This window comes from Lissotriton vulgaris, chromosome 1_2, assembly GCF_964263255.1.
Source record: "Lissotriton vulgaris chromosome 1_2, aLisVul1.2, whole genome shotgun sequence".
Taxonomy (NCBI): Eukaryota; Metazoa; Chordata; class Amphibia; order Caudata; family Salamandridae; genus Lissotriton; species Lissotriton vulgaris.
The window spans coordinates 15302318-15329518 of NC_141686.1; the positions used below are offsets into that span (position 1 = coordinate 15302318).

Genomic DNA, 27201 nt, shown 5'->3' on the forward strand with positions numbered 1-27201 from the left:
TTGGGAATGCATACACATGGATGGAGGTCTGCTGTCCATTGCAGATCCTCATTCCTGTGTTTGTAGCCAACCACAGGGTGTAGCAAATTGTAAACTGCCTCATTTATTCCTCAGGCAGGTCGATAAGTGACCTCTTGTGAATGGTGATTTTGTGAACTGACCTAATAGTACATAGGTCTGTTTCAAAATCAGAGTCCATTCGCAAAAAGTTGGCGCTTAATTTGCATCTCCTTTTTCTGATTGGACTCTTAGTATTTATGGACACTAGTGTTTAAAAAGATTAGCAAATAGTTATTCTGATTAACGTTTAAAACAGTTGTGCCATCACAATAACCCTGATATAATAGAATATATTTTGAAAGTAGGAGAGGTATATTAAGTGTTTCTTTCGGACTAGGTCTTGGTGAGTGACATTAGTGGGCTGGTGAGGGCTTGATGTACTTTTTGCACATTATTTGCATGGTAAAGTAGTTGTAAGATGCGAGACAGCTCGCTTGCTCTGCACCTTTGCCTAAACGCTATTCTGCCATTTTGGAGGAAGGGCAGTCAGCGGTCCAGTCTTGCAGGTGATTATGTGCCGCCCATCAGCTGCCTATTTCGACAGACTGGCTTTGCATCCGCAGGGCAGGTGGTGTGCCAAAAGTGCACCAAAGGCGAGCCAGTCTGTAACTTGGTTGCGCCAGTCGTCAGCCATGCTTAGTTTATAATAATCCAGGTAAGCTTTAACCCGTTCCATGCTCGCGTCGGCCGCACGACCCTTAGCTGTAGAAAATAAGAAGTATTGATGTACATAGGCAACGTTCATTTCCCTTTTCCCACTCCCCTCCCTGCACGCACCATGAATATTGTAAAGCATTGACTGCATCCCTCAGCCCGCAAAGGCCTGTACCCATGCGTACATGACAGCCATTTTAGGCACCTTGGCCTCTTGCCCACTCATTAGAATCACTGGCTTCCCTCCTGCGCGCATTTGAGCACCCCCCCCTCTCCCACTCTCACATACATAGACCATGAAACCCAGCACTCTGCGCGACCCTGCTATGAAAGGCAACCCTCCCGCTTGACCCAGGCACACCCCCCCCCCATTTCCCTCTTGAAGAGGCATCCTTCGCCTCAGCTGACATAGCCCCCCAGTTGTATCTGACTGCCCCTGTTCTCTCATGTACAGGTCATAAGATCTCTCTCTCTCTCTCTCTCTCTGCGCGGCTCTGGCCCTGCATGCACCCTGACCCCCCCCCTCCTTCTCCTCATATGAGCAAGTCATAAACCCTCTTCTTTCGCAAAGCCCTGTCCTTGAGAGTCACGACCGCGCCTGACCAGCACCTCCTTCCCTTCCATGAATGCCCCTCTATTGACGAGCCCTCCCTCCGCGCTCGATTGTCCACGCAGGCATGAATACCACTCCTTTGATGACCCCTTCCCCCGAGTTCGGCTGACCACACATGTCCGAGGCCATCGCCTAAGCCAGGAGATACCATTTACTGCCCTTATTGTATGCCTAGCCACCCCACCCCCTGGGCCATGATCAGGCGCACACATCCTACGACACACTCAGTTGCACGATCGCCCTTCACTCTTATCAGCAGGTCAAGGGTCCCCATTGTGAACGTATGTGGAGTAGGATCATCACGAGGATTATAGGAATGTTTTCCTTTTGCGACACACTGACTTGATTGTATCATCAAATGTTCTGCAAATGTATAAAAGCCAGAGTCTCAAGCTCACTTGTTAGAGCACCTCCCGAAAGACACTGTGTTTCGTGTCCGAAATGACTGGCTCTCCTCATGAGAAATAAACTCTGTTCTTGATTCCTGCTCCCAGCGCCCGTCTCTTTATTTGGTAAATTATTCGGAATGGAAACTAAGAGGCGGTTTGCGCCAGCAGCCTGGGCATTGATAGAATTATGGGCTCACATTCAACAATTGGCGTCCCAACGCGGGGTCCATCAGTGACATAGGGTTCGGTAAGAGAGATCCAGACGAAGAAGTGAACGTCTAAAATGATCGGAGTATACCTGCCTTGAGAGGGCCCTAGCCCGGCTGCCGATCGACAGAACTTCACCAATTCTGAACGGACCTCTCTTGAGTGACCTATTGTCCTGACTGGAATCCCACAGGAATGCTACATGGAGTAAGAGAACGATCGGGCGCTGGAGGAGGGAGTCGAAGAACTGTCCGTATGGTCCGGTCCGGGTAAGATTAAGTAGGGTGTTTTTACGCCTGATTGGTAGGGTGGTTCTATCCACCTGATTGATTGATTGATTGTATTGAAATCGGTATTTGTATACTGATATTGTATTGGTTGGTATTGGTTCATTTAGCTTTGAGGGCTACTTGACATATTGGTTCTCTTTTGAGAACGAGACATTCTCTGTTTGCAAACAGCGGCGAATAGGAACGTCGTCCCTCTTTGCAGATAGAGAAGGGTAGGTAATGCAGACTTTTGTCCCCGTTGTAATCCGTCATGCCTACTTTTCTCCCCACTGATTGTTTGAAGTCGATTAATAATCGATTGTTGCTCTTTGAGATCTTCCCTGTCTACAAACTGAGACGAGTAGAAATATTCTGTCTTCCTTTTTGGATAGCGAAGGGCAGGTAATGCAGACATTTGTCCCCGTTGTAATCCGTCATGCCTGTTTTTCTCCCCACTGATTGGTTGGTTGCCTGGACATTGTTGTTCCAGGAATTGTTTCGTTTGAGGTATTTTCTATTTGCAAACAACGTGAAATAGAAACACTCTGTCTAGTCTTTGCAAGTAGAAAAGGGTAGGTTATGCCCCTTTGTGAATTCGTCAGTCCTACCCACTCCCCACTGGTTGGTTATTGTGGGGTAGCTCGCATGGTCCGCCCAGGAGACTACTCTTATGGAGGACATATGCTCTCTACTCATGGGCCATTTAATAGAAATAGACCGACTGGTCCGTCCAGGAGGCTACCCTAGTAAGTGGAAGTACATCGCTCGGTCTGTCCAGGATGATACCCTAATGAAGGAATATATGTTCCCCTTTTGATCGATAATCTCGTTCCACCCCGGACCATTTATTGGAGGGGACTCGTCTGGTCCGCCCAGATGTACCCCCCCCTAGTGAAAAGGACACATAAAAATATGAAGTGATCACCGTTCCCTACTAACAGAAAGCTTTAGCTCGAAACACGCTAAGGAAGAGAAAGAAAAATAAAAAGAAATCAGGCTAAGTCAGTAACCCCCTGATGAGCTTTTGACTTCACCAAAAATAAGAAACATTAGAAATAATTCGTAATAAGAAATGTAAAATGGCGAAAAGATTCGATAGCAGAACATAGCCACGAGGTAGCTAGGCTTCACTGCCTGTTCCTGTTCCCAACATGTCTGCCTCATTGCCCGCCCCGCCCAAATAACGGTCACATGAAATAGAAACAACTCGATAGGCACCTACCCCCGTTCCGGAAGCTCCCGAAGTGCAACAGGTCCGCGGTTACGCCCATCCGGAAGGCGAGGCCTGGAGGCGCGAGGGACTCGCCTGGCCACGGTCAGGAGGAGATGATGTTGGGCAGGCGGTCCAAAGGATGTCAAGGACCTCTCCGTCTTCTCCCTTCTGCCGCCCTGGAGGCCGCGGGGAGAGAGGGGGCTGTCTTGCCTTGGCCACCGACCACCTCTCTCTCTCACCCGATCCGGCTTTTGCCGAAGGCCGACGCCAAGGCGAGAACGGCGGCGAATCAAGTAGTCCCGCCACATTTCAAATTCGCCGCATGCCATCGCCTGCTGGTCCAGAGCCGAAGCCAAGGCAAGAACGGCGGCAAATCAAGTAGTCCCGCCAGATGCTAAATTCGCCGCCTGCCGCCGCCTTCATAGGTACAGGCAGTCCTGCCACATTTCGGGCTCCCTGGAAAATCAGGTAGTCCCGCCACATGTCAAAAAGGGAGGGGGGGGCTGTCTTGCCTCAGCCGCCGACCACCCCCCCCCATCATCAATGGCTGGCACGGCCAATGTCGAAAACGATGGAGCCGGGGAACGGCGCGGGGTCGCTGGAAGGGAGAGGTGTCGCGAACGACCCTCCCCCACCTCCCTCCAGGTGGAGGCTTCCAGCGACACCCCAACACTCTTTGCTTAAAGAGGGTCAACATCAAAAAGCGGTCTTCTGCCCAGGACGGGCACACGCTCCATATCGTCTCTCCTCGACCTTGAAGATTCTATAAGAGCCGGGGGGCCCCCGACCCTCTGCATGGGGGCCCCCGCCCCCTTCACTGGGAACCACGACATCGGTGCTACTCCTGCCGGCACCAGACTCGGATCGGAAATGGCTAAGATGCCGCCACGGCACAGGCTTGTTCAGTTCCGGAGGAACACCAGAATGACCCGGTAGGAAAATTGTTGCCGCCCTTCCCACTCTTTGACTCATGGTCCATATTGTTAGACTGTTAACCACATAGCACGAGACTTTTTGAACTGCCAATGGAAAGTCTGAGCCAACCATGTGAGACTAGAGACACTCTGACTGTGCTGGAACTTGCCTGACCCCACCCAAAATGGCGCCGACACAAAATGAGACGTTTTTAATGAACTTTGTTGCACCCTGATTGCGCAAGCTTTTTGCCCCGAGATATATATAACGTTTTGGATAATGAAAGTAGATATGAAGGATATTGAGTATGTGCTTGGACAATGAATTGACTTAGGGTGGGTACTGATTATGAGTTGGAAAATGAATTGGTGTAATTTAAGGTAATGAATGAACATTGGATGATGTATTTATGAATGTATTAAAGATGAATTACTGACATGCATCATGCTTGCTCTGTAGGGGAGTTTAATATGATTTTATTGCACTGCCGCACTTTATGCAACGAACTGCCACCAGCTTCGTTCTTCCCATGTACAGTTCCAATCTGCTCCGTGGCTAGCCCACCGGGTTGTAGGCCTGTATTTATGTGTCAACCCTCTTTATTAAAGGTATTTTGGAAACGAAAGCATAGTTGTAGCGGATTGCATTAATGAGTTTTGAATGTATTACTACTATGAGCAACGAGAAAGTATGATGAAGGCTAAAGGTTAAAAAGGACCCGATATTTAGCAGCCACACTATGTGTGACAGGCAGCCGGAAAGGTGCTTTAGAAGCCCTAAAACGACACCACAGAAATGCCACCTGACCGCCACCCTTGTACCCGATCAAAAGGGGTTACGACCAAGTAGCTCATGTCGCACAGATCGTCAATGATTATCTGTCTGACCTTTCTGGTCCATCTGGGCTTAAACGCCGTGATGGTAGAGAAATGCACTACGTGGAGATAGGTCGAGTATGTGGTAGGTAAAAGCATTTCCGGATTACTGCACGTTGATGAGGTTTTGAATGTTGCCCCCCACCCCTTCTTTTTTCCTCCCTTCTGCAGGTCACGTCGGAACCTTGGCTGATGTATGGAAGGACGATGATCGAACCACCAATGAGAAGGGGAAGAAGGGAATATGAGCATGGTCCTTATGACAAATAAAAGTTTTAAAAGACGTAGACTTAAACATGACTGTTCCTCCTTAGAACATAGCAACGGGAGGATGGACTGACATAGAGACTGGACAAGTACTGAATGACGAAAAAATTTGACTAGAAACGACGCGTTAAATAATGTAACTGGACGTTTTGACTAGGTAGGGAAAGGACAAAGAAAAATTGTACGGGTAAGGGTTGCCACGGCACCACCCGCCTAGGAAGCTAGAAATGTTGCCGATGTTCAAAATGCACTGCCCCCTTTCTCACACTCTTACAGATATAGCCAAGCTGTCCGACTGTTTTCCCGATCAATACTTGCCGTTGCCTCAGCCTGGAGAACTTCCCACCAAAGGAGGGAACAGAAAAATGGTTTAAGATCCAACCATGGGTAACTAGCGCGACCAGGTTAATTCCCGATCAACCAACCGAGGTGTGAGTATTGGTAATTGGGAACGCTCGCAGGCGTGACAAACGAGAAGGAAGAGGGGGGAAGGGCAGAAAGAGCTAAGCACGTAGATAAATAGGATAGTAAAGATACGTAGGATATATATAAAAACAGATGTTGTAGACTAACAATTGTTTCCTGTCTTGTTGTGAATGTCTTGTATATGTGTAATACATGTGCCGTCTTCCCTTTCTGAGTTTGTGTGTGTGTAAAGTACGAATATATGTCTCCCCTCTGTCTATATCTGCATGTTACCCGACCTTTGCTGTTCTGTGTTGTGAGCGCACTAAATGACCTATTTTTGTACACGTCTCTCTCTCTCTCTCCACCCTTTCTCTCTCTCTCTCTCTACATGTCATACGTGTACCGAATGGCTCGTTTAAATTGCGGACGACTCTCACTCTCTATGAGAGTCTCCCTATTTTCTCTCCCTCTTTTTGGTAAAATTGTGCCCCACCGGCACCAGTCTGATTTGATACATATTGAACACGAAGGTGTTCAGCGAAATTGACCGGAACTAAAATGACTGTATCTCGCCATGTTACTGCCTCTCCTTTCTGCAAAATGAATGAACTTGAATTGGCTGAGAAGGAAAGGACAGGTAAGACGGCTAAGGTCCCCCGATTTGGCCTCTTATAGGGGAACTATATGTCAATGGCATCCTAATTTTTATTGTTAGAGACAAGCGCCAAGGTCCAGATTGACCCCCAATGCCCAGATTGCCCCACCCCTTTGCACCCAAGCACGAATGCCCGAAGCGTCCCCGCCCCACTTGATCGACCCCAGCTACTGTCCCCGATATATATATCTGATGACCATGAGTAACTGCCGCCCCTCGAGAAAAACATGTTTGACTCTGTCTTTCAATGATTGCACCCCCGCTTGTTTTAAAGAGTTAGCCAGCTCTAAAGGGAAATGTAAGACTGTTAAGGCTCGAATTAGAAGGACGAGTCTCTCCTGAATGTTGTCAATCTTGGGGTTTTTTGTTGAAATACGCAGGTGATAAGAGTCCGACCTCTGTCCATATATGTCATGAACGAACGCCGATTAGACCTGGTGCGAACGCAGTAGAAATACCCACCTACTTACTTCATGGTAATAGACTTCTGACTATGACCAATGAGCATAACGCCAGGTGCTAGGATTGCGAGTGGAATTCATATGTAAAAATCTCTCCTCCTGCCAGTTCTCTAAAACTTGTTTTTACCCATTTAAAGATACTCAATCACCGGAGGAGAAGGGCCGGACGTGACGCACAGCGTGGCTGCAGATCATGAGACACATGCGACCTCAACCAAAGGTGGAGCCGCAGGACAACAAGAAACGGGACGAGGCAGCACTCTCAAAGGCGGTAAAAGAAAGAATGAAGGGCTGTCCTGAAGCTCTCTGTCCGCCAACCCACGTGTGCCTGGAGCCTCCGTCCCTCTTTTCAAGCCCGATTGATGGGCCTGCCTGCTTGTTACCCATTGCTCCCTTGGTCCCTTTGGTGTGTCCCGGGAAAATCTGCCCCCACTCCGCCCTCTCACTCCCATCGACTAACGAAACCGCACACCCTCTTTTCCATGCGACTCTCTGCTGAAAGGAAGAACAGCATCTAGATGGAAATGGGGTTACGCCACGGAAATATAGGTGCCAAGCTTAAGGCGCCACTCAAAGGATTGGTTAGGGAACAGGACTGTGGTCTAACAGCAGAGGACTGACCGCACCCTGCAACGCGTAAGGATAGAACCGAGCTGGACCTATAGCTCCACCGCGGGTGCTCAACAGCGCCAACGAAAGGACACGGACTAGAGCCTACCAGTGATGGCTCACTGATAAAAGACACTGTGACGAAGAGATCTTGCGTATTGAACTGAATTCCTCCCTTGACTACTTGGTCAAAATGTTCATTGGTCGCATTTTTAAGTCAGAAACATTTATGCTATGTAGTGATTTGAAATGATAGGAACTCGACAAATGCCATCTCCTATGTGCTGCGTTCTGCCAAACACATCAACTGTCCATGATTATATGCCATATGTTAGTATTGACAAATGCAAATTCTTCGATCGCACCTGTTTATATGTACCTTCATCGACTGCAAAAATGAACTTTGCTATGTAAAAAGGGGCGACTGTAGAAAATAAGAAGTATTGATGTACATAGGCAACGTTCATTTCCCTTTTCCCACTCCCCTCCCTGCACGCACCATGAATATTGTAAAGCATTGACTGCATCCCTCAGCCCGCAAAGGCCTGTACCCATGCGTACATGACAGCCATTTTAGGCACCTTGGCCTCTTGCCCACTCATTAGAATCACTGGCTTCCCTCCTGCGCGCATTTGAGCACCCCCCCCTCTCCCACTCTCACATACATAGACCATGAAACCCAGCACTCTGCGCGACCCTGCTATGAAAGGCAACCCTCCCGCTTGACCCAGGCACACCCCCCCCCCCCCCATTTCCCTCTTGAAGAGGCATCCTTCGCCTCAGCTGACATAGCCCCCCAGTTGTATCTGACTGCCCCTGTTCTCTCATGTACAGGTCATAAGATCTCTCTCTCTCTCTCTCTCTCTGCGCGGCTCTGGCCCTGCATGCACCCTGACCCCCCCCCTCCTTCTCCTCATATGAGCAAGTCATAAACCCTCTTCTTTCGCAAAGCCCTGTCCTTGAGAGTCACGACCGCGCCTGACCAGCACCTCCTTCCCTTCCATGAATGCCCCTCTATTGACGAGCCCTCCCTCCGCGCTCGATTGTCCACGCAGGCATGAATACCACTCCTTTGATGACCCCTTCCCCCGAGTTCGGCTGACCACACATGTCCGAGGCCATCGCCTAAGCCAGGAGATACCATTTACTGCCCTTATTGTATGCCTAGCCACCCCACCCCCTGGGCCATGATCAGGCGCACACATCCTACGACACACTCAGTTGCACGATCGCCCTTCCCTCTTATCAGCAGGTCAAGGGTCCCCATTGTGAACGTATGTGGAGTAGGATCATCACGAGGATTATAGGAATGTTTTCCTTTTGCGACACACTGACTTGATTGTATCATCAAATGTTCTGCAAATGTATAAAAGCCAGAGTCTCAAGCTCACTTGTTAGAGCACCTCCCGAAAGACACTGTGTTTCGTGTCCGAAATGACTGGCTCTCCTCATGAGAAATAAACTCTGTTCTTGATTCCTGCTCCCAGCGCCCGTCTCTTTATTTGGTAAATTATTCGGAATGGAAACTAAGAGGCGGTTTGCGCCAGCAGCCTGGGCATTGATAGAATTATGGGCTCACATTCAACATAGCCGACGCCGCCCGCCCACCCTTTAGAACGCCCACACCACGGCGGAATGTTCGCGGCGGTAAACGGGTTAACATCCCTCTAGTACACAAATTCTGAGAAGGCGGGAGGAGGCATCCCTCTTAATAAAAAAAAACTATGCTCATCAACGAAGGAGAAGGATGCTTACAAGGAAGACCTCGTGCAAAAGTTAACAAAACATTTTTCAATTTTTTGTAAGGGGGTTAATTGTATCTGATAAAATGTTTCTTCATTATCCTGCCATGCAAAAGAAATTGTGTTATTGACAGAGACCACTGCAACTGAAACGTTGACAATTACAGAGTCTTGGCTCAAGGAGACTTTGCGTTCTGATATTGCCAGAGCAGTGCACATGGGCTATCGATTAATAAAAAGGTATAGGGGAAATAGACCTGGGACTATTTGGTAATTATCTATTACACCAATTTAAAACTAGCTCTGGCTCTGCGTGTGAGTTTATTGAAATGCTGTTTACACTTGCATACATGTTAACTGCCAAAGCCTCTATTACAGGGCATCTTGTCTATCGCTCTCCAGGACCATCAGCAGACTTCTGCATTATCATGATGGACCAAATTTCTTAAAAACTTCAGGATAAAAATGTCTGGCTTTCTTCCCCCCTAAAAATGTCATCAACGAATGGTCAACTATGCTAAAATCACCATCTTCTCAGCTTTCAGGAACATGCAGAGCTACATTTTAAAAAAGCTCCTGTTTTACCATATTTTTGGCATTTTTCAAAGAGGTAGCCTATTTATCCTATTTTTGTGCTCTTAACCTACTTCCAGTTTGTGGTGCAGTGTGAAACCCATGGGTGATCCAGGAGCGCAATCTATTTCTGAAAAGTAGATAAAATGTCAAATTCAGCAAAGGGTTATATGTGTAGATCACTCAAGATTCCTAAAGAAACTAACTTATGAAATAAAGAAATATTGACAGTGAGTAGGAAAAAATGTACATTTATGACAACGTTTTCATCAGTAACAGTTTGTCACAGTGACCAAATTACAAAAGCAATATACTATTATTTCCGCTAGATCCTTCTGGTTGCAGGGCTATGTAGGGCTCATAGGTTCTTCAAGAACCCAAGGTACCAAGAGCCAAAAAGAATACTCATTATCCCGACACTGTAAGGATCAAAACCACATATATTAGGAAATCAAGCATGAAATGCAGCAGCTTGGTTACAGCGAAACACAAGAGTCACCAAATCTCTCAATATACAAATATATGGTGCAGTGCGTCTGCACTCTTATTAGGCTTTATATTGTAATTAGGCTTTTAAATGAGGGCACAACAGCTCCTGCGTGCCTATTACAGTGACTAAGGTAGTTAAGGCAGTCTTGCTCAATGAACAAGCCGGGCCTCCATCAAGTCTTACCCCATGTGGTGATGATCAAGAAATGCCCCCAAGGTAGGTGTGTGTAAACAACTGGGGTGGGGGTTGCACTTAGGACCGCTCAGGTGTGGTTTCCTGTGGTCAGCTGCGGCAAAATCTAAAAGCATAATCCCAAGGCATTCCGGACTGCCGCTGAGAGTATAGCTTGATCATTCAGAGACTGCTAGGGTCTAAAGACAGAACAAAAGGGAATGCACCAAGCCTGCACTGCCGAGGGTTCATGTCCTATTGGCAGCCAGAAGTCACAGCAGGCTCCTGGGGCTGGGGCGCACATGCCGGAACTCACCGATCTAGAGTGTTGGCTCACAGCTCCGGCAAAGGCGGGGCTCCCCGTGCCTCAAGGAACTCTGAGAACAAGAGGTTCAGTCCCAGTTCCAAAAGTGCTCTGCCAACATGGGGTCATAATCCCTGTACTTATACTCCAAATATCAATGATATAGAGGTAGCTTCAAAAGAAATCTTAGAAGTGCACAACACCCCCTTTCAACTCAGCCCTGGCTCCAGGTGTACAGTAAGGTGTACATCAGCCCTTTGTGTGAGGGCAGGACACAGCTTTTACAAATATAAGTGTGCCCCCTCTCCCTCTCTCCAAGCCCAAGAAGACAATCAGCATGCAGATGGATGCAGATGCCTCTCTTGTCACACCCAGTTGTGGCTGTCTGGAAATAATGCACAAGTTGTAGCTGTCAACCAGGCTCAGGCGCGGATTGAAGTCAGGCTGCAAAGCACATGGAGTTATAAGCACAGAGAAACGCCTACTTTATAAAAGCCTCAAAACCAAACAATGCCATAACGGACTATTCTTTTATACAAACTTGAGTTTATTTGTGATCACTATAATGTGGTCACCATTTATTTTTAATCATAAATCATATCGATTCGTCATTAATCATACACAGAAGTACAAAACGAACATATACTGCATTAATCCCGCTCCACATATAATTTATACAAACCAGTGGATACAAACAACAACTTACAAACAGTGTAAAACAAAAAAAACACAGAGTATACATGAGGAGCCAGAAGAGTCAAGTCTGTATTCTAAGGAGGAACTGAGAATGAGTTGCCCAAATTGAATTGTTTTTGATACAAGTCAGATTTAAAGGACACACAGAGAACAAGCATAAGGAAAAGACTTCTGGTTACTTGTGTGTATATACACATCAGAAGAGCCAGAACCTTATGTCTTTCCAATTGTTGTATGTAAAGGTCAAGTAAATATGAGTGGATAACAGTTCTGAGTCCTGAGGAGAACCCCTAAATAAGTGACTGGTTCTAAACGCGTTGACAGACATCTGTGCAACCAACTAGCAAAAAAGTGGCACTGGTAATTAGGGCAGAAAGGATTGTACAGTGTGGTCATAATACTCCTGGTCACAGTAGCATAGCATTGTTTGTGTTGCAATGCCCATTCATAAGAACTTAATACATTTTTGTAGTGTTATGTGAAAGTAATTATTTGCTCCTGACTGGAATAGTAACATTTAGAACTGACTGATTTTGGTCCCTTAATGTTGTCTTGTTTTTGTTAATGTTTGTAAATTTGTGTTTGCATCCACTGCTTTGTATAAATCATATGAAGGGTGGGACTAATGCTGTGTAAATACATGATATGTTCGTATTGTACTTCTGTGTATGATTAATGATGAATGATTTGATATGATTTAGGATTACAAATAAATGGTGACTACTTTTATTGATTATAGTGATCACAAATAACATAGCTGCCAAGGTTTCAGATTGCTACCTGTGACATTTTTATAATTGTAATTATGAGTGACATTTCAACAACTATGAGTGACACTTGCTTCCGAGCAAAATCAAACAATGAATACAACGGAAATATATAAATATCAGAAATTACAACCATTTGAGGAACGAAAAAAACTCTAAGAAGATATTAAAACAGTGAGTTCTGGAACCTGCAGGTATAAGGACTGATGGTGGGCTATATCTGTTTCAAAGGCAATAAAATATAACGTGCACTGTTTTAAATAGTTTCTTGCACATTTATTTAGCAAGAATTACTTTTCAAATTATATCACTCAACAACACTAATGTAGATCAGAATTCTAAGTGCTATAGTGCTTCAGGATTGTGAATTCAGAAAAGCAAATAAAATATAATGCAGCTCTTGGTTTACATTAATTTAGGAAACAGCCACTGTACTTGGGACCTAGTCAGGAAAAACACCAACCTTTTCCTCGTAAAGCTCGAGGTTAGCACATCTCAATAGCCACGTCACAAAATGAACTACTTGTGAAGAAATTGTCTTATCGTCATCCAGGTATGCACGTCAAGTGCCTGCTGATGACCCTGGACACCTTCAGAGGCAGAAGATTGGTTGCCGAGCTCCTAAACCATCTTAAACCAAATGTTGAACTTTCTCGTGCTCCATATTTGCAGGCTGTGACTTTGGCCTGAAAGACTGGCAGCAGACAGGCTTGGGCAGAGAGCCACCATGGGGGCTGGGGCAAATTGGCAATTAGAGTTTGTCCCCTGGCCCGCCTCCTGTGAAAGCCGTCCAGGCCTGGCTGCTGTCCTGTCATTCTTGTGAGTCCCGGCGGGCCGTCCAGTGACAGACAGACTGTCCTGTCGGCCCCTGAGTCACTGTAACCGTCCGCTGCGGTAATATACTGAATTCAGGGTGGGTAAGTAATAACAACAGCTGGCACACGGCCATGCGGCAGTCCGGGCGGGTGTGAGCCCTCGGCCGCCGCCATGATTATTTGCAGCGCTCCCTCCGGGCAGGATTATGTTCCGCGCTGCCCACAAACTAGCCAGCCGCCTTCTATCACCCAAAACAAACTCCTCGTGCTCAGGCAGCAGGATGTGACGTCACCCCACAATGATGTCAGGTTGACAGGAAGAGCTGCACCGCAGGAGTTGGAATCATGATGCATTATAGCAGTTGAGCTAAAGCTGCCAGCAGCCTTAGCTCTACAAAAGGGGGTGGTGATGGACGGAGCATCTGAATCAATCAAACCCTCACACCCAGTCAAAAGATCTGGGTTTAATCCATCACCGTTCTTTAGCCCACTCTGCCACCCCAGTTCAGACATGGCTATATGCAAATCAGTCTGACCCTGTGCCTCATGGGAACAGTCCAGCCCGAACTGCCAAGCTATGTCTTCCCTGGACCGGAAACAAGCTTCCGAGGACCGGTTTCTGGCATTCCAGCCGTCTTCAGCCCGGCTTGCTTGAATCCAGTGGCAAAGTGAGCAAGGGACTCACATCTGAGCATACCCTGCCACACTTATGGCAGCCAAAAGCGGTACAAAAGGGGGTGGTGATGGACGGAGCATCTGAATCAATCAAACACTCACACCCAGTTAAAAGATCTGGGTTTAATCCATCACCGTTCTTTAGCCCACTCTGCCACCCCAGTTCAGACATGGCTATATGCAAATCAGTCTGACTTAGCTCAGCAGCGAGCCCCAGTCCTGCTGGAGCAGGACGCACAAGCCACAGGGAGCGTGCTGCCACAGACTCTCAGTTTTAGTCACTGCTTTCAGTGACAGCTGACACACAGCATAGGCGTGACAATGAATTTCAGTGTGGTAATGTAAAGTACCACTCCAAAATGCGCTAGTCTAACGCCTGATGCATGATACTTGGCAGGACTGAAATAAAACCAAGTTTATGTAAAGAATAGTCAGTTTTGGCATGGTTTGGTTTTGAGATTTTTAGTGGCTCAGTCTTAATAATAGAAGAGGCCCAACCCCTGGTGTGTTGATTACTTTATTATAGTGGCATAAATGGGAATAAAAAAATCCACCTACACCAATAAGCAGGATTTATCACTACCATTCTAAACATACCAAACATGCCAACGCTACTCCTTTTAGATCAGGGATTACCACTTAAACATACAAGGGAATTCACAATGTTAGCGTATGAAAGGAGTAGGTCTCACAGTAATGAGAAACAAAATAGGGCGTTTGTCACTACCACAACATGCCACAGAATAAAGGCACATGTCCTACCTTTTACTTACACATCACCCTGTCCATTGTGCTACCTAGGGCCTACCTTAGGGGTTACTTATTTGTAGTAAAAGGAGAGTTTGAAGCTTGGAAAGTAGTTTTAAATGCCAAGTCAATGTGGCAGTAAATTGTGCACCCAGGTCCTGCAGTGGTAGGCCTGGGACAGGTTTGAAAGGCTACTTCTGTAGTTGGCACAAGCAGCGCTGCAGGCCCGCCAATAGCATTTAATTTACAGGCCCTGGGTATATGGGATACCATTGTACAAGGGACTTAGAAGTACAGTAAATATGCCAAACAGGTGTAGATCAATCATACCACGTTTTAGGGCAGAGGGCACACATACACTGTAGAACTGGTAAAGTGCCCAGAGTCCTGAAGCCAACAAAAAGAGGGTCAGAAAAATAGGAGGAAGAAGGCAAAAAGTTTGGGGATAACACTGCAAAAAGGGCCAGGTCCAACAAACATTTTTTACAAATACAGAAATTATTTTCAACCAATCTGAAGATAAATGGTAATATGGGAAAAAACGAGGAAGGAAAATGTTAAACAAAATCTTTTAATTGGCACTGCAGGATGGATTAAACTGCACCGACAGATGGTTTCGAACTATATGTGGGTGAGTATGTTTTCAATGCAAGCAGCAAAACAATGCTCGTCTTGCTTTCCCCTCTAACACCCACATGAGAGTGTCTCTTTTCTTACAGACATTTATCTGCTCGTAAACTGCCACTTGATTTTTCTTACAAAGATGTTTTGCCTCAAACAACAAAGCACAAGATACTTAACCAGTCAGCAAAGTCCGCAATCTAAAATGGCTGGAAGAGGTGCTTGGACTTATGTTCTAGATATTCAATTCCGGATCTGCATAACAAAGTGTGACGATAAGGAGGAACATTAATTACTTTAATACAGGCAGTAATGACTTGGTGGTGGGGATTCTGCAAGGGGGGGTCATTGGAAGGTAGAATTTGATCCCAAAGGCTACGCTGTCAACAAATAAAAAAAAAATATGACTGAGAATATGTTCTTGTGATAGTCTATAAGGATGTTATAGAATGCTATTTATTTTGAGCGTTAATAATGGCTTGATGTGGTCAAACTTTGGGGAAGCGTGACAGTATAAGAGCTGGAGAAACTGAGTGTTATTATGGACTGGTGTATGTATTGTATTGTAATTGCATTTATATAGCGCTTACTACACCTGACAAGGCGTTGTAGCGCTTTTTTAGCAAGTAGCACGCTACTCCGGATCCCTATAGGATTAGTGGTGAATTAGTATAGTGAAAAACGAAAATAATTTGAGTGGTGGATATATTAGCTAGTTATTTGGATTGAGAAGGATAGCGGAGGGATAGAAGAGGGAAACATTTTGCATTTATATAGCCTATGCATGCTACCCCTGATGGGGTGTTAAAGCGTTCTTTTGGCGAGTAGCACACTACTCCAGAACCCATAAAGGATTAGTGGTGAATTGTATATTGATATATGAAAGTAATTTGAATAGTGGATATGTTAGTCAGTTATTTGGATGCGGAAGGATAGAAGAGGGAAAAAGTTTTACATTTAGATAGAGCTTGCTACCTCTGATGAGGTGTCGAAGCACTTTTTCAGCGAGTGCCACGCTACTCCGGCATCCATAAAGGATTAGTGCTGAATTACTATAGTAAAATATGAAATTAACTTGAGTGGTGGACACGTTAGTCTCTTATTTGGATTGAAAAGGATAGTGGAGGGATGTTTTGGGGCTCCTAGGTATAAGTAATGGAAAGTGGAAGGGAAGAGTCAGAGGGAAGGGGTTAGATAGGCTTGTTTTGGTGAATTGGAATATTATAAGATGTATGAGATGATACACGGAGGGGTACAGTAGGGAAGAGTCTAGAAAGGGTTATTAGGGGATCATTCTAGTGGTATGGGGCTTGGGATGAATCAGAGAGTGGAGGTAGAGGGTATATTGATAAAGGCTTAGGGTGAGAAATAGGGTAGTGCATTTGAAAGAGTAGTAGAAAGAGGTGTGAGTTGAGTCAGAGAGTTGAGGTAGAGAATACATTGATGTGCGAACAGAGAAATGTGTACACTGGGGAAGGGATGCCTTAATATCTACTGCAGTGGTTCTTAACCTGTAGTCCATGGACCCCTTGGGGTCCGGAACACCTACTTAGGGTGTCCATGATTGCTTATAAAATTAAATAAGATTAGCAGATTGATCTAATATATAGACATAAAAAAGCACAACTGGAAAAAATAAAACAGTCAGTAAATGTAAAGCTAACAAGTGAGTTGATATCATTACGTTGCTTTGATGAAGCACTTCAAGTACATCAAATGGCATCATGTAGGGACAAAAGATTGCCTCAAGTGACCCACTTTTACGGACACACAGAAAGACCTTGCATTAGAGCAAAAAAGACGAAGGTATTTGCTAGAGTGTAGCATATCAGTTCCCCTTTAGGAAATAAAAGTACTTTTTGAAACGCTCCACATGCACATTAAAATATAACGTTTTGTTGTATGCTCATTTTCTTTGTGAACTAAATAAAATACTTCATAATGTCGTCCTGGTTTGGTAACTGGTTGTATGTTTATGTTGTGATGCTTCGTGCACACAGGAAAGCAGGAGACTGGAAACGATGGCCTTGAACAGGTAAGTTTATTAGGAGAAAACAACCTGGCATCCGACCACCTCGACAGCGCAGGAACAACTGCCAACTCTCGAGTGTCGTGTACCAAATGTTCCACACGGAACATGGGGAAAGAGGAGAGCGAGGAGAGAATCTTACGAACAGGTAAGATTCGAATACAACACATCCTCTACCCTAGAAGAGAGAGAAGCAAAAGAAAACAGTGCAAAAAGAACTATCCATACATAAGAAGGGTACAATGAAACAGAGTATGAAAAACATGAAAAACAAGAAACCCATACAGGACCCATCCCACTTCGGTGGAGAAAAAACAAACCAAAGCATATCAACCCTAAGACAGTACATAATCATTGAGATAAGCAGGAGTCTTATGTACTCTGGGCGCAATAGGCAAACTCACACTTGGAGGAGGACGAACCAGGGAATCACATGAAGACTCGCGGGAGCCAGAGGCGGAGAGATCATAATTGCAAATGGAGTCCTGAGACAGAGGGTCTCTGAAATCAGAGTCAGACATGAACATGGCACCCGAGCACCCCTCACCACTTGAAGTAGGGACGTGAAACGAACCACCCTTCTGGTAAAGAGCGACATTCCTAAGGTTCCACCTGTCACCACCTTCCAGAACCAAAGAAAATTTGCTGACAGAAACAACACGAAAAGGGCCCTTAAACTTATGCAGACCAGCTTTAGTTCTGCCGGATTTGACTTTGACCCAATCGCCAACAGCGATCCTGCCGGAAACAACAACAGGAGAACTTACGCCATCGGACAGTACCCAATCCTTTAACCAAGCAGGGACCGTTCTAGAGCCAGGGGAGCGCCCGCGCATAATTTGGAAAGGAGAAATCTTGGTGACACTGTGGGGGGTGGTCCGGTAAGACCAAACCATATCTTGAACCAGACGTTTGGGGTCTAGATTGTTGGTTAAGGCGAGTTGGATGGTACCTTTAACCAGGCGATTGGACCTTTCGACCATACCATTGCCCATGGGGTTGTACAAGGAAGTGCGGGAATGTTTGACACCACACTTCTCAAAAAAACACCTCATCTCATTGGAGGTTAACTGGGTGCCATTGTCAGTCAGGACCATGTTGGGGAAACCTTCTGAAGAAAATAAATTTTCAAACACTTCAATGGTAGACTTAGTGGTGACATCTCTAAGAAACTCCACACAGAGCCACTTGGAATGGACATCAATGACCACAGCAGCGAAACGCAAATCAAGAGAAAGACCAGACAGGGGGCCAATGAAGTCTAGACACAGGTTATACCAGGGTTTGCCAGGATCAGAAATATGCCCTTGTTTGGCTTGAAGACCAACCTTCAATCTTTTTTCGCTCTCCTTGCAAAAAGGGCAATTCTCCACCCAAACACGAATGGTATCATCCATGCCTGGCCACCAAAACTCTTGCTTCATTTTCCTAATAGTCATGCCCTGGCCCAAATGCCCCAAGTGTGCTAGCTTGAAAATGTGAGATCTCAGGCCAGCAGGTGGCACAAAACGATCGCCCCTCATGATGATCTCAGAACCTGCCAAAGACAACTCGTCTAAGAGTTTCCAAAAGGGCCTGACAGCCACAGGTACCATGCTTTCTCTAGGAGCACCTCTCCTAATCAAAAGAATGACTTCCTGGAGAACAGAGTCCTTCTTTATCTCAGTTAGCCATTGGTCTTGAGAAAAGGCGCCCACTGGAGATTCACACACGTCCCCAACCACAGCAACGGCCTCATCCACAACACACTTCTCCAGATCTTGATCAACCAACTTCCAGTCAACAGACAAGCGAGAAAGACAATCCGCTTGAACGTTTTTCCATCCTTGAATGAACACAATTTCATAAGAGTATTCCTGTAGCCTTGCAGCAAACCTTGCAAGACGAGCAGAACCTTTACCGGCACCACCACCAGAAAGAATTTTCAGCAAAGGCTTGTGGTCGGTCCGCAACACAAATCTTACACCCCACAGATATACACGAAAGTACTCAACACTCCAAGCAGCAGCCAGTGCTTCTCGTTCAATGACCGAGTAGTTTCTCTCAGCTTGAGTAAGTGTTCTCGAAGCAAAGGCAACAGTTCTTTCAAGACCACGCTGAAGCTGTGAGAACACCACACCGATGCCCGTAAGGCTGGCATCTACGGTCAGGAAGGATTTGCACCCAGGATTAAAGGGGGCTAAAATACCAGCATTGCAAATATTCTCCTTGATCTGTTGGAAAGAGTCCTCTTGGGCTTTGTCCCAGACAAACTTGTTACCCTTTCTCAGTAACACTCTCAAAGGCTCGGACAGACAAGCAAAGCCCTGAACAAATTTCGAATAATATTCGACTAAGCCCAAGAAAGAGCGAAGTTGATCCCTGTCCTTGGGTGCTGGGGCTTGGCTAATGGCAAGGAGCAGATTCTTTTTTGGAGCAATGCCGTCAGCGGAGATGGTATACCCTAAATATTCAATCTTTTCAGTTAAGAAAACACACTTATCTTTGTTCACAGTTAAACCGGTGTCCTCTAATTTGAAGAGGACCTGTCGCAAAGCTAAATTATGATCATACACACTTTTACCTGAGACAAGAATATCGTCTTGAAAGTAGACAACCCCAGACAGACCTTTGAGCATGCTAGACATCATCCTCTGAAAGACACTAGCAGCCGAGGCGAGGCCAAACGGCATGCGAGTGAACTGGAAGGTACCCTCTGTGGTAATAAAGGCAGTCAAAGGTTTGGAGTCAGGGTGTAATCGGATTTGGTGGTACGCACTCCTCAAATCGATCTTTGAGAAGAATCTACCCCCCCCCACAGATTGTAACAGCTCATTGATATTGGGAAGGGGAAAGGTGTCAGTAATAATTTCCTGGTTGAGGGACCTGAGGTCAATGCAAAATCTCAACCTCCCATCAGACTTCAAGGTAATTACTACGGGAGAAATCCAGGGCGAGGCTTCCACAGGTTCAATAACTTTGGTAGACAACATGTCATGTAACAAATCTTTCAAACCCTGTCTGACAGAAAGGGGAACTCTCCTTAGTTTATGTTGCACGGGAGAAGCATTGGGCTTCAAAACAATTTTGTGAAAATAGTCCTTGACACATCCTAACTTGTCAGCAAATACTCTATGAGCAGCATCTAAAATGTCTTTGACTTGAACATCACGCTCAATAGTCATAACCACATCCGGCGAACAAGGATTGATCACAATATTCAAATCAAACTGGTGCATCCACCCTAAGATAGGAGGACCTTCTCTAGCTATGTACACTTTTCCATTGACACTTCTGGATTTAAAAGAGATGACCCCAAACATGTACCCCAGAACATCAATAGATTTTCCCTGGTACCCCACAGGATCAATATCTTTTTCAGTGAGAGAAACGTTGTGCCACAAGGAAGAAAAGGTAGATTCCGGAATGATGGTGAACAAAGAGCCAGAATCAACCATCAGTAAGACATTTTGGCCACAAATAGAAAATATAGCGGAGGGTCTAGATAATCTGGGGGAGTCACTTGTGGTACTAACCAAGTCACAACTCACTTGTTGAACAACCAAAACCCTGTTGTCAATTACATTCACTTTAAATTTGGGTTTGTCAAAGGTGTCAGATTTAACTTTATCGGAACCCTCATTCAGTTTACACATTCTAAGGTAATGACCTTTGCGACCACATTTCCGGCAAACCTGGTCAAGAGCATAGCACTTCTTAAAATCACCTGAATGGAATTGGCTTCCACAACGCCAACATTCTTTGTTCTTGACCTTAGAAGGAAAATTATTAGGGTTACTTTTGTTAAAACGTTTAGAGATAGCATTAACGTCATAACCTTCCACACATTCTTCACAATCAACACTGCCAATTTGAGCGGAGGGCTTATCTTTACGCTCTAGTTCTTTGATACACTTTTGAGATTCTTCTATAACCTTCGCCATGTCAATTGCCTCTTTTAAGGAGGGATCTTTGGCAGCCCATAGTCTTTCCTGAACTTTCCTATGGCGGCATTGTACCATAAGTTGATCGCGAACTAACTCATCAGTCATGTTACCAAAACGACATTTGATGGAAAGTTCGCGTAAACTGGACACAAATTGATCAATACTCTCGTTTTCGGCTTGGGGGTGAGTATAAAAGCGATATCTTGCCATAACCAGGTTGACCTCCTTGGCAAATCTAGTCTCTAATCTTTTCAGAGCCTCTTTGTAAGCGTCATCCATGGGTTGACCATTGGGACCTAAAGCCACTGGTAAGTATTTGAATACTCTCTGGCCTTCATTGCCGAGAGTGCTTAACAAGAGCGCTTTTTTCCTTTCAGGATGGAAGTTTTTCCCATCAAGCGCAATAATGTAGTTGTCTAACATTTCAACCCAGTCCTCCCAATCTATTGAAGGTGTACCTGGAGAGGAAAGAAACATTGGAGGCATGACAATATTCGAGGCCATAGTGAAGAGAGAATGCAGTCAAAGTTAAGATACACCTAAAAAGAAACACAAAAGAAAGAAGCTCAAGCTTGTAAATATGGTGTGCAAATCACCGTGGTAGTGTCTGCAGAACGTTGAGTGAAACAAGGTAGTCACTGAAAGGCAGTCAGTGTGATGTCATAAGGCCCAATGGAAGGCGAGTAAGAACTGCTGCGAAGAGCTGAGGAAAACAAAGGGAACTGTGAACGTTCTCTGCTTGCAGACGCAATAATCAAGGCTGACGATGCGCTCCAGTGACGAGGCAGAGGTGTCAGAAGACGTGGGGGCGTCAACACGTCAGCACGCCAGGACGTAGGACGTGCAGCGTCAGAAGCGTTGCAGCAACGTCAAATGCGGTGCAGTGACGTGGGGCCAACCGAACTGCTTGGAACGTAGGAGTTCGACAAGCGAAAATGATAAATCAAATGACAGTACCTTCAAAACAGACGAAATCAGCGCGAAGAAATCTAGAAGACAGGCGAAGGCAGCAAACGGCAAACTCAGGGCTGGAGGAGACGTCGCGGAATCACCAGGTTGCTTCCCATACAGCGAAGGCGAGTGAGGCAGATCCAAGCATCGGAGCGTCGCCAAAAATGTTGTGATGCTTCGTGCACACAGGAAAGCAGGAGACTGGAAACGATGGCCTTGAACAGGTAAGTTTATTAGGAGAAAACAACCTGGCATCCGACCACCTCGACAGCGCAGGAACAACTGCCAACTCTCGAGTGTCGTGTACCAAATGTTCCACACGGAACATGGGGAAAGAGGAGAGCGAGGAGAGAATCTTACGAACAGGTAAGATTCGAATACAACAGTTTACTTGTTTCTATAATTTGTGTGTTGTTTAAGATTCAAGTTGTAGAACTTATTTAGATAGTGGTCCTTGGCTTCATGTAGTAATTCGGGGTGGGGGTGGCACAGTGGTCAAGGTTAGGAACCACCGATCTACAGTATTTTCTTCATGGATATTCCAAATATCAAGTTAATCTTCTTCAAAACAACTTATATTGTTGAGACGTTTTTGTCTTGTTTATTGTTTTTGTTCAAAAATAACTTCCATTCCATTATATCATATACCTTTTTATATTTGGAACGAATTCGGTTATACTATATATCATATGTCAACGTGTGGTTCACAAGAATATCTCGCTTATTCCAAGCATTGTTCCTTCACATTTCTAGAACTGTCAAAATATTTCACCATTGATTCGTTACTGATTTTGTGAGCAGTTCCGGGTTAAACTCGTCTGTTTATGACCTCAGTAGAGCTCTTGAGAGGAACCTGGTATTCTCTTCAGTTTTTCTAAAGGGAGCACCATGTTGCTCTAGAGACTTCTACTTATGCCATAAAGAGATCAGTTCTGGGCAAATGAATAGTTCAAGCTGGTCTGTTTGTGACTTAAGTAGATGTCGTTAGAGAAACAAGGTACTTAACGAGTTAGCAAACTCTGTTTTATAGTAAAGGACAGGAAAGGTGCTCAATCATATGCTCTATACGTTCAATTGCCCTTGGAAAGGCTCTCACAGCCTATTTCAAAAAGACCCGCTTTATCGCCTTATTCAAGAGAAAGATCAACACGTCTTAAGGAAATCTATACATCCTGCATGGCAACCTTCCAGAGTAACTCAACCGCCTTTTGTTTACTATCACGTCACTCTCCAGGACTCCATAGGTTGACTTCAGCTATCAGTCACATACTTTCTCTGCAAAGATGCTAGTATATGTTACCACCTGATGACTGTAAGTATACAAACTCGCCTGTGCAGTACTCAGTCAGAACTTTGAAGTCATTGTTGTCAGTGTTAATCTGTGCAAACACCAGAGGCATGCAATTTATCTGACTTTTTTTTTTAGCCACTCAGTAATAAACTTGAGATTATCATCATAATCCATGCCCATCTAAACGATGTGTTGTGTTATAACACCACTGGATTAATGTGCTCACTCGAGCATGTTACTCTCCATTCTGTAGATAGATGTGGTAAAATGATTTTATGATGTGACATCACTGGGTAAATGCACTCACTCCAACTTGTTACACTCCTCTTCGGGGATATCTATTGCAAACCCATGTGCTGTATGACATCGCCGGGTAAATGTACTCATTGTAAGCCTATTTGTTATTGATGTGACACCACTTGGAGAATGTACGCACTCATAAACCTATGATTTTCGTGACATCACTTGGCATATGTACTCACTTCAACTTGTTACTCCCCACTCCGAGGATAAATGTTGTAAAGCTCTGCAGAGTAATGCAACACTACAAGATGAAAGCACTGACTTCAACCCCTTCATGGATATTTATTTTAAACCTCTGTGTATGATGAGACATCACTGGGTGAGTGTACTCACTTGAACCGTTACTTCCACTCGGCAGATATATATTATAGCATTAAGAGTTATGATATGATATCACTGGGTGAAAGATCTCACTCCAAATGGTTACTCTCCTCTTCGTGGATGTATGTTGTGAATCTAGGAGTTATGATGTCACATCACTGAATGAATGTACTGACTCGAACCGGTTACTCTCTGCTCTGTGAATAAGTTGTAAAATGAAGTATTATGATATCATCTCAATCCGCGAATGTACCCATTCAAGTGTATTACTCTCCCCTCCGTAGAAATATGTTGTTCATTATTATGATGTGACATCACTTGATGAATTGAACTAATAGGACATTCTCCACTTCGTGGATATATGTTGGAAACATATGTGTCATAATGGGACATCACTTGGTAAATGTCCTCAGTCTGTTCATGCCTCCTCCGTGGACATATGTTGCAAAGCTATATGTTGTGATGTGACATTACCAGATGAATATACTGAATCTAACGTCTTACGCTCCACTACATGTAGATATGATGTAAAGTTATTTATTATGATGTGACATCACTTGCTGAATGTACGGACCCTAACCTGTTAATCCCACTCTGTGAATAGAAGTTGTAAACCTATGTGTTATGATGTGACACCATAGAGGGAGTGTACAGACCAAAAGCTATTACTCTCCTCTCCGTAGATATATGTTGTTACTCTCCATTTCATGGAGATGTTGTAAAAATAGACATTATGACGAGATATCACTTGGTGAATGTACCGACTAACCTGTTCTCCCCACTGCATGGATATATGTAGTAAACATGCGAGTTACAATTGGACATCACTGGGTCAATATACTCACTCAAACCTTTCACTCTCCTCTTTCTTGGTATATGTTATAAATCTACGTGCTTTGATGACGTGACATCACTTAGTGACCATACTGACTGGGAGCTGCTAGTCTCTTCCTGGTGGGTATATGTTGTAAACCTATGAGATATGGTGAAGTATAATTGGATGAATTTACTGGGTGTCCACTTCTACTAGATATACTGTAAAGCATTCGTAGTGTTCGGGATTTTAAAAGGTTAAAAATTATGATCTTACATAATGTGTTTACAGAATAATAACGATAGAAGGCTGGCACGAGCATCTGTGTTTTTTAACAATTCCAGTAATAATATTGCATATCAAGCAAAATCAATTCACAATCCATACGCCATCCATGGTCCAATAGATATTTGTAATCTTCAGAATACTTGAATCCAAACAGTACTGTTTTCTTAAATGTGATACAGTCACTGCTCCAGCCAGCTTGTTTGTCATATAGTGTATAACTCTCTGATACCCAAAGCTCAGGATTTTCCATGGTTAAAGATTAGGGTAATAAGGTGCGTTGTAGTTGTGTTGTGTGGAATTGACATGCGTCATAAAGGATGTTGCGATGTAATGGCTGCGTTGTAAATGTAGAGCGATGTGATGACTGCGTTGTAAAGGTTGTGTCCCACCCATGGGATATGAACCTGCGACCCGCAGGCCATGCACTCATATCCACAGCAGATAGGAAGTCAACTGATCTATCTTACCTTATCAGCTTACATTAGGCTCCAGCCTGTACTACCGGCCATCACCCTAAAACACGCAGGATTTGCGCTCATAAATGCACTCTTTTCTGCCCAGCAAACCTAACTACAAATTGGCACTCTTCGTGCTAGAGCAGCAAAAGCTCACCCAGACACTTACTGTAGTTCATGAAAAAGACACCATTTTCTATGCTTCAGATGTGTGCTGCTTTTATGACTAAATTATTCCTGGTTTTGCATATACTGTTTTTCCTCATAAGTATGCTTTTTAAAGTGTCTCAGCTCTACAAGAAGTTGTCATGCACAGCACAGCTCATTTAAGCCATGACTTGTTTTCCTGTTATGATTGTGTCTTACCACGAGGAAGAGGAGGCAGTCAGTTCTCAAATGGAAATCATGTTTTTACTGAGCAAATGGGAGGTAGGATGAGCCAGATGTCCAAATTCACCCAGTCTGTTTGAAAACTTTCAAACGCTGTCACGCCAAGATAAATTCAAGGCAAAATATTCATCGTCATGAACAGATTCAGATATGATTCACAGCCGTGAGCAGACAGCCTAGTTCCATTCTCCATCTAGCCAAAGAGCCCTGTGGCCACTGTCCTGCCTCTGTAATTTGAGTTTCATTAAGGGTGCAGTACAAAGAGCAGTCAAAAATGTACTTGTGGCCCGTGCACAACAAATGTGTGGTTTGCGATCAGCTCCCAGTAATTAAGTGTCAACTTCACAACTGCCTGATCTTTGCAACTTGCTGAGGCCACCGTCTCCGGGTGGTTTAGGGGAAGGTTTTTCATGCACCGAGATGGAAGGTCTTGCTGAGACTAGACAAAGGTACAGTTCACTCTTAAAACCTTGTCTTCAGATCAGCGACATCATGATTGCAGCACAAATATCTGAAGCCAAATATTACTTAAATCAATGTAGTAATCTTTGCAGACTAAGTGAATTAGTGTTCTGGCCCTCTCTTACCTGAGTACCAGGGGATGTAGCCAATACTGGTAGTCTGCCTAGAACTATTTTTTTTAATAATGTCTAACTTTCACTTGGTTCCCAGATGAGTGCAGAGGTTACCTCCCCCTTTTCAGAAATCTAGGAATTTGGAAACTATTTTCTTCTACCAGGCCTTTTCGAAAACAGCTGCTACAAACCACCTTAAATCCCTTATATCTACATTACTAACACAGCCATCCCTATGGAGTGGTTGCAGTGTGCCCAAAGGTGTTGCAGCAGCCTGGCATAGCCGAGAGGTGAGCTCACTTGCTGGCACATCTCACTGCTCAGCTCTGCTGAGTATTTCACAGTAAGCACGGTCACTATCAGGCAGTTATTACACTTGCTAAGCCCACTAAGGGTAGGATGTTCTAAATTAAAAAGAGAGAAACATGAAGGCAAACATTGGAACGTTTGAGCTAAGGGCTCTGATAAAAATTAACCATATAAAAAATAAAATTACTAACATTATTACATGTATAAACAAGCATGTGCAATGCAATCGTCTCGCCTTTGGGACCTTATAAGTATTTAGGCATGTGGCACATTAGCCTGGGTGCTGCAACACCTACTGTTCTTTAAATGGAAGCTTTGACATTAATAGGCACATTATCACAATGCTTTTAGGC

At 44.7% G+C, this 27201-nt stretch overlaps 1 protein-coding gene across 1 annotated transcript in view; it reads right to left on the minus strand.

Moving 5' to 3' along the window:
* The window catches only part of KIAA0930 (KIAA0930 ortholog), a 615380-nt gene that overhangs the window by 484573 nt on the left and 103606 nt on the right, over nucleotides 1-27201 (minus strand). The gene's annotated exons all lie outside the window — the stretch shown is intronic.